Here is a 7,307-nt window from a genome sequence, read left to right on the forward strand (position 1 = left end):
CAAAGTTCAAATGGAAATACGATGTCAGATATTGTTTGTTCATTTATTTATTTATACAACTACTTAATTAATGTCTTATCACTGTGCTTCATCTAATAGCACAACCAAATTACCTGGATTGCAGTTGAGATTACAATAAAGTACATGGTGCAAGTGATCAATGCCTTTTAAGATTATGTGCAGATTATTATAGTAATTGTGAAGATTTTTACAGACATGCGACCCTGAACATTCAAACTTTTTATGATTACATAAGTAGTCACAGTAACCTCAAATGTTACCAATTTTAAGGTTGAATAAATACTATTACATTAATTTGTAACATTAGCATATTTACTGTCGTACAAAAGTAATATTGACTTGTTTTTGGTTGACAACGAAAGTCAATATATATAAAAAATGGAATTAAAAAAAGAGTTCTTAACAGGGTGTGTTTTTTTTACCCTCGCAGGTGTCGTCTCCTTCAGACATGAGCTCGTCGTCAGAGCAGATGTTGAGCACGTTAACCAGCATCTCTGTCACTTTCTCGCATACAAAGGGCAGAGACCTGTTGATGACGTCCATGAAGTTGGGCAGCCAGTAGGGGTTGACAACGCAACCAAATATAAAAAATGTAAAGGAGATATATCCACTACTTGGTTAGTTAGATCTGAGCCACTGGTTGAATCCTAATATTTTATTTCTTTAACTTTTATTTTTGATTGAGATAGAGACGCGAATCCAACACATAATTTATTAACTTGTCGACAAGTTGTTAGGCTATTTACTGTATTGCAAAAGTGATATTGACCTGTGTTTGGTTGTCAATGTAACCAAATATCAACATTTGAAGGAGGAAATGTTTCTTCTGCTTGGATAGTTTAATCTATGCCACTGATTCTGGCTTTAATTCCAGACTGTCTACAAATTAATAATTTATATGTTGGATTCATATCTCCATTTCATCAGAGCAGATGTTGAGTATGAATAAATCAAATAAATAGGAATAAATCAAATAAATAGGAATAAATCAAATTAAACTTTAAATGCACTTTTAATACAGTTAGATTTGATTTAATCCTATTTTTAATTTAGATTTTTGGTTGAGATGGAGATGTGAGTCCAAAATATTTATTATTAACTTGCACTGTAGATTCCATGTGAAATCAACCAAAGTTTGAAATCTATCCCAGCTAGCACATAACGTTCTGAGAACCATATGTTTCTTAGTGAGAGCGTGGTTGTCCTATGGTTATTTTGCATACAACATTCCCAAAATGTTCTGGGAATTGTGCAGGATAGCTGCTTGGCTTTGTAACATTCTCAGCATATTTATGGAATTTGACAACATTTTATAATAAATTTTTTTTTGGGGTGATCAACATTTTTTATTATTTCACGAGGCAGGATCACGTTACAAATACTTGCCAACCTGACGACACGAACATACAATATAACTATTTACATACTGTCAGGAGTCATTATTTTGAGAGCACAATGACATTTACAGAAAGGAAGTAAAGTGTAGAATACAAAATATTAAATATCATTCTCAAAAATAATGGTACACCATAACATTTTAACAAAGATCTTAACTGTAGGTCAACAAACCATGAGAAGTCTGGAAGTGAATACATTTGTTTGAGGTCCTGGGAAGGTATTAGACCCTTATCATTATAAATGTCTCATAAGGTATGCACACCCTTATCCACCCACAATGGGTACACAAAAGGCTTATTGTTTGTCAGCAGGTTGTGGTTATGCCATATAGGAGAAGATTCACAGAACTTCTTAGTGTTGCCTTCATGTTTCTCAGCATTGTACCATACTTGTAGTGAGTTGAAAATGATCGAAACAAGTTTTTTGAATGCTTTTTTGAAATAGATCTGTAAGTCTATGTGGTGCAACAAGTGCTTCCTCCATGCCTCTCCAAGAAGCTGCAATAGAATCATCAGACCATACTCAAGGATTTTATTTGGACCAGTAATATCATTTGTCATCTGGAAGAGACAGACCTGTTCCCTTTAACCGTGTGAGAGTATCAAATCGAATACGTGGCTTTTTATCATTCCAAATAAACTTTGAGGTCATTGACTTTAATTCCTCAAAGTATTTTGGCGGAGGAGGTATAGGCAACATAGAGAAAAGAAAATTTACTCGACCGAGTACATTCATTTTTACTATAGCAATCCTTCCTTGTAATGAGATTCTAAGAGAGGACCATCTTTGCAAATCAGAGGTGATCTCCACTATTAGTTTGACATAGTTCCTTCTGCAAACTTGGGAAAATATGGTGGGTATGCATATGCCCAAATAAATGCATATGCCTCATGCCACTGCACTGGGGATGCAGCAGGCAACGTAAGCAATTTTGCAGGGCTATTAAGGGGCACCAGTGTAGATTTTTCCCTGTTTATTTTATATCCAGAGAATGAGCCAAAATAGTAAATCATTTCAGAATCTGTGGAAGGGAAATTGAAATGTCTGAGAAATAAAACAAGGTGTCATCAGCATAGAGTGACACTTTATGCTGAGTACCTTTACTTTTGATGGGTGAAATAAGTGGGTCCAATCTAATCGCTTGAGCAAGGGGCTCCAAAGACAGTGCAAAGAGCGTTGGTGATAATGGACATCCTTGTTTGTCTCTATGGAATTCTCCATGTTTTAATGCATGATTGATAGAACCAAGAATTAGTGGCCTGACAGTATCCCCTATTTCAAGAAGTAGCTCCGGAGGGATACCATCAAGTCCTGGTGATTTGCCTCTTTTCATAGATGTTAATGCACTCCTGAGATCTTCAAGAGTAAGTTGGGAGTCAAGGAAACCAGATTGCTCTCTGTCGAGTTTGGGAAGGTCCAATGATGAGAAATGTGTCATCTTACTATGATCAGGGTCTGCCTCTGTCATATATAATTGAGAATAAAACTGCCTAAGCATATCATTCATTTCTGCCGGGTCATATGATATCTTATTAGATGGTGTTTGAATTGCAGCCAAAAGTCTACTAGCTTTCTCCCCTTCAGAATAGTATGTTTCTCTCGTGCGATGCATTATAAATTCTGCTTTAGATTGTAGTAAAGTGTTAAACTTGTGTTTTAATGCTGTTAAAATCTTCCCCTTTTGCTCTGTACATTTTTGTTTCTGCTCATTTTCAAAAAGAGTGATCTGTTTTTCCAGGTCTACTACTTTTTTCTATGAGTTGAATTAAGATGTGAGGCAAACGAGTTACAGTTTCCCCTCAAAAAACATTTTGTCACCTCCCAAAGTCACGGAGGGGATGTGGCTGTATCTGTATTAAACAATAACAATTCTTTCAACTTTGCTGAAAGTTTTGTCAAAAAAGCCTTATTCTGCAGCAATGTTGTGTTAAAGCACCCTCTTCTGGCTCCTTTCTGCTTGGAGCTGTCAAGCAAGATACTATACAGGACAGCTCCATGGTCAGAAACGACTATGGGGAGCAGTTCGGTTGTGTGAATACACCTATTTATATAGGGAGATACAAATATGTAGTCTATCCTTGAAAATGTATTATGTCTTGAAGAAAAGAAAGTATAGTCTTTGGCAGTCAAATTCCTTTTAAACTCTGCAGCAAATGAGATGAGATCACCAGAGGCCTGATCAGTTTGAGAGTGCGATGAAACATGAGACCTATCTAACTGAGAATGACATACTTGTTTAAAATCTCCTCCCACAACAAGTTGGTATTCTGAAATATTTTATAGTCTTTTCGAGATAGAACTACGGAAATTAGAATCAGGTATGTTTGGACAGTAGATTGAGGCAAAACACATCTTAGTGTGATTTATAAACATAGTTACAAATGCAAAGCGTCCTGCATCATCATTATCAGAACCATCCACCTGGAAACATAGTTTTCTATCAAATAGTATTAAAACACCTTTCGTTTTGTTAGTTGCTGAGGAGTGAGCAACACATTTATAGTATCTGTTTTAGGTGGTTTAAGGTGGGTTTCTTATATTAGGGTAATATCAACCTTTTTGCGTTTGATGTATTCTAACCACCCACTAGAGAGGAAGTCTATAGCTTCAACTGCTCTCTTTGGCTAGTAGGTACTCAAATTCAGGAGGCTCCCAAACAGCAACGCAGGTCTCAAGTCCAGTCCCATTATGTCAGCCTCTTGTTTTTATCCAACATGACATGAATAGGTGGCAACATTACTTTTCACAGAACACGTTCATACCAAGCTGAGTGCTCTGTATGTTAATCCCCATGATGTTTACCCTACCCCAGGACTGCTTAACTGATTGCTAAATATTTTAGCCAGCTAACGTTTGCAGCCTGACCCAAATACTTATCCAGCCAGCCAGCTAACCTAACCAGCCAGCCAACTCAGCTAGCTAGCCACGTGCCAGCCAGCTGCCTATTAGTCATATAACCAGAATGCTAACCGCCAAGTTAACAAATCCACCATGCCCCTCGTACCAAATTAACTACATTATGTTGCTGAATAACAAATAAACATGGGTGACGTTAGCTTGTTAGCTTAGCATTAGTTGCGTCAACTTACTAGTTAAGATGGGCATTCATGCGATGGCGTATCCAAGGAAGGAGGAGGTGGGGAGAATCTGGAGGAATGGGAAGCGATGACTGGGCTCCTTCTCTTGCAGTTGTCCTCAGCTTCAAGGCATGCCTCTGCTTCCTCCACAGTATGGAATTCTTGGAGTGTTCCATTCTTCCTGATCTTCAGGATAGCTGGGTATATCAGGAACGGGCAAAGTCCTCTTGCTGTCATCTGTTGTTTGACGTGGTCAAATTATTTCCTCTTTAGTGTGGTTTCGTTGATGTAGTCTGGGTAGAATGCCAGATTGGATCTCCCGTGTCTCGGTAGGTAGGTTCTCGAGGGATCTGGTTCCCCACAGAATATCCACTCGGTCCTCATATCTTAACAGGCAGAATATGAGGGTGCGAGGACGGCCATGGTTATTATTGCCACTGTAGATCCGGTGTGCCCGTTGAATTTCAATCTTCCTTGTAGCAACGGTATCCATTTTGGTAGATTCTCCTGAAGAAAACCTTTTGGGTCAGAACCCTCTGCGGTTTCTACCAGGCCCACCAGCCTTATGTTCAGTCTCCTCTCTCTGTCTTCAAGCTACGTAATTTTCTCCCACAGTTGCTTCACTGCATCCTGGCAGGTGGCTATGTCGTCTGTAGCAGCTCTGGCACTAACCTGCATCTCATCACAGCGCCGCTCCAGATACTTGCATGTGACCGATTGGCTGGCAATGTCATTTGAGAGTTAAGATAGACATGTTGGAGGCTTACTTAAGTGATTTAATTTAAATAGGGATTCCTTAACTGCTTGTTTGACCATTGCCTGCATCAAAGTTTGTTGTTGATTCAGAGCCTTCAATATGGCGGAGATGGATGTATCCTCGCTGGTCTTAGTTGGCTCAGTGTCTTTCTTTGTTTGTCATGTTTTTAGGCTTCCCTGTGCCTTAGTTGAGTGTCCTCGGTCACGTAGGTCCATGTTATTAAGCATTTTGAAGGTTCAGAGGCCAGTTGTCAGAAATTTCTGATGGATTTTGGACTTTTGAGACGGTACTCAGAACTACACGTGCATCTTGCCAAAAGGCCACCGGAAGTCTCAACGGTTCATATTCCTGATCACCCACTATTTTCTTTCTTCATTACTACCCTTTCTTAGGGTAGGAACAAAACTACCTTCATACTTCCATTCATTTTTTAAAACCGGTACTGGTTACCTTCAGACGTGTCCCTTGACACTTGTGTGGGTCGTAGAGCAAAACGGAGAACACCATTGTGTTCATGAGAATCTCCCTTTTGCCATTAGTTAGTAGCCCAAACGGTTCGGACGCTACCAAACAGAAGTTGGCACATCAACGGTACCGATTTCAGACGAGTCTCCTAACACTTGTCAGGAGAACACTGTGTTCGAGAGTCTCCCCTTCGAGCACACAAATGTAATCTCCATAGACAAACATTGGTAGTAGAATGGCCTTTCTGAAGAGCTAAGTGACTTTCAACATGGCACCGTCATAGGATGCCACATTTCAAACAAGTCAGTTACTCGTCTATCCTCAGTTACAACACTCACTACCGAGTTCCAAAATGTCTCTGGAGCAACATAAGAACAAGAAGTGTTTAGTCGGTAGCGTCATCAAATGGGTTTCCATATCTGAGCAGCTGCACACAAGCCTAAGATCACATTGCGCAATGCAAAGTGTTGGCTGGAGGGGTGTAAAGCTCGCCGACAATGGACTCTGCAGTTCTCAGGAGTGATGAATCATGCTTCACCATCTGGCAGTTCGATGGACGAATCTGGGTTTGGCGGATGCCAGGAGAACGCTGCCTGCCTCAAAATCATAGTGCTAACTGTAAAGTTTGGTGGATGCGGAATAATGGTTTGGGGCTGTTTTTCATGGTTCGGGCTAGGCCCCTTATTTCCAGTGAAGGAAAATCTCAGCACAACAGCATACAATGACATTCTAGACGATTCTGTGCTTCCAAATTTGTGACAACACTTTGGGGGAAGGCCCTTTCCTGTTTCAGCATGACAATGCCCCTGTGCACAAAGCGAGGTCCATACAGAAATGGTTTGTCGAGATCGGTGTGGAAGACCTTTACTGGTCTGCACAGAGCCCTGACCTCAACCCCATCTAACACCTTTGGGATGAATTGGAACACCAACTACGAGCCAGGCCTAATCGCCCAACATCAGTGCCCGACCTCACTAATGTTCTTGTGGCTGAATGGAAGCAAGTCCCCACAGCAATGTTCCAACATCTAGTGGAAAGCCTTCCCAGAAGAGTGGAGGCTGTAGCAGCAAAGGGGGGACCAACTCCATATTAATGCCCATGATTTTGGAATGAGATGTTCGACGAGCAGTTGTTCACCTACTTTTGGCTATGTAGTGTATGTTGTAACTTGTCACTCAGACTCTAGGGCGTTAAATTATTAAATAGTATGTGCTCAGCAGAGCAGTTTCACTGGCTAGTTGTGCTAAGGCTATATTTGTACTGCCAAACACCGTTGCAGCTAAGAAAATGTCTTGGAAACATCTGCTTAACTGCTCACTCCCCCCTATCTGAGATATCTACTGTAGCCGTCATCCTTCACATACAACACCCGTTCTGCCAGTAACATTCTGTGAGCACACACATCCTTGGGTCACTCGTCTTTTCAGTTCGCTGCAGCTAGCAACTGGAATGAGCTGCAACAAACGCTCAAACTCGACAGTTTTATCTCAATCTCTTCATTTAAAGACTCAATCATGGACATTACTGACAGTTGTGGCTGCTTTGCGTGATGTATTGTTGTCTCTACCTTCTTGCCCTTTGTGCCATTG

This window comes from Oncorhynchus tshawytscha, linkage group LG09 (genome assembly GCF_018296145.1).
Source record: "Oncorhynchus tshawytscha isolate Ot180627B linkage group LG09, Otsh_v2.0, whole genome shotgun sequence".
NCBI lineage: Eukaryota > Metazoa > Chordata > Actinopteri > Salmoniformes > Salmonidae > Oncorhynchus > Oncorhynchus tshawytscha.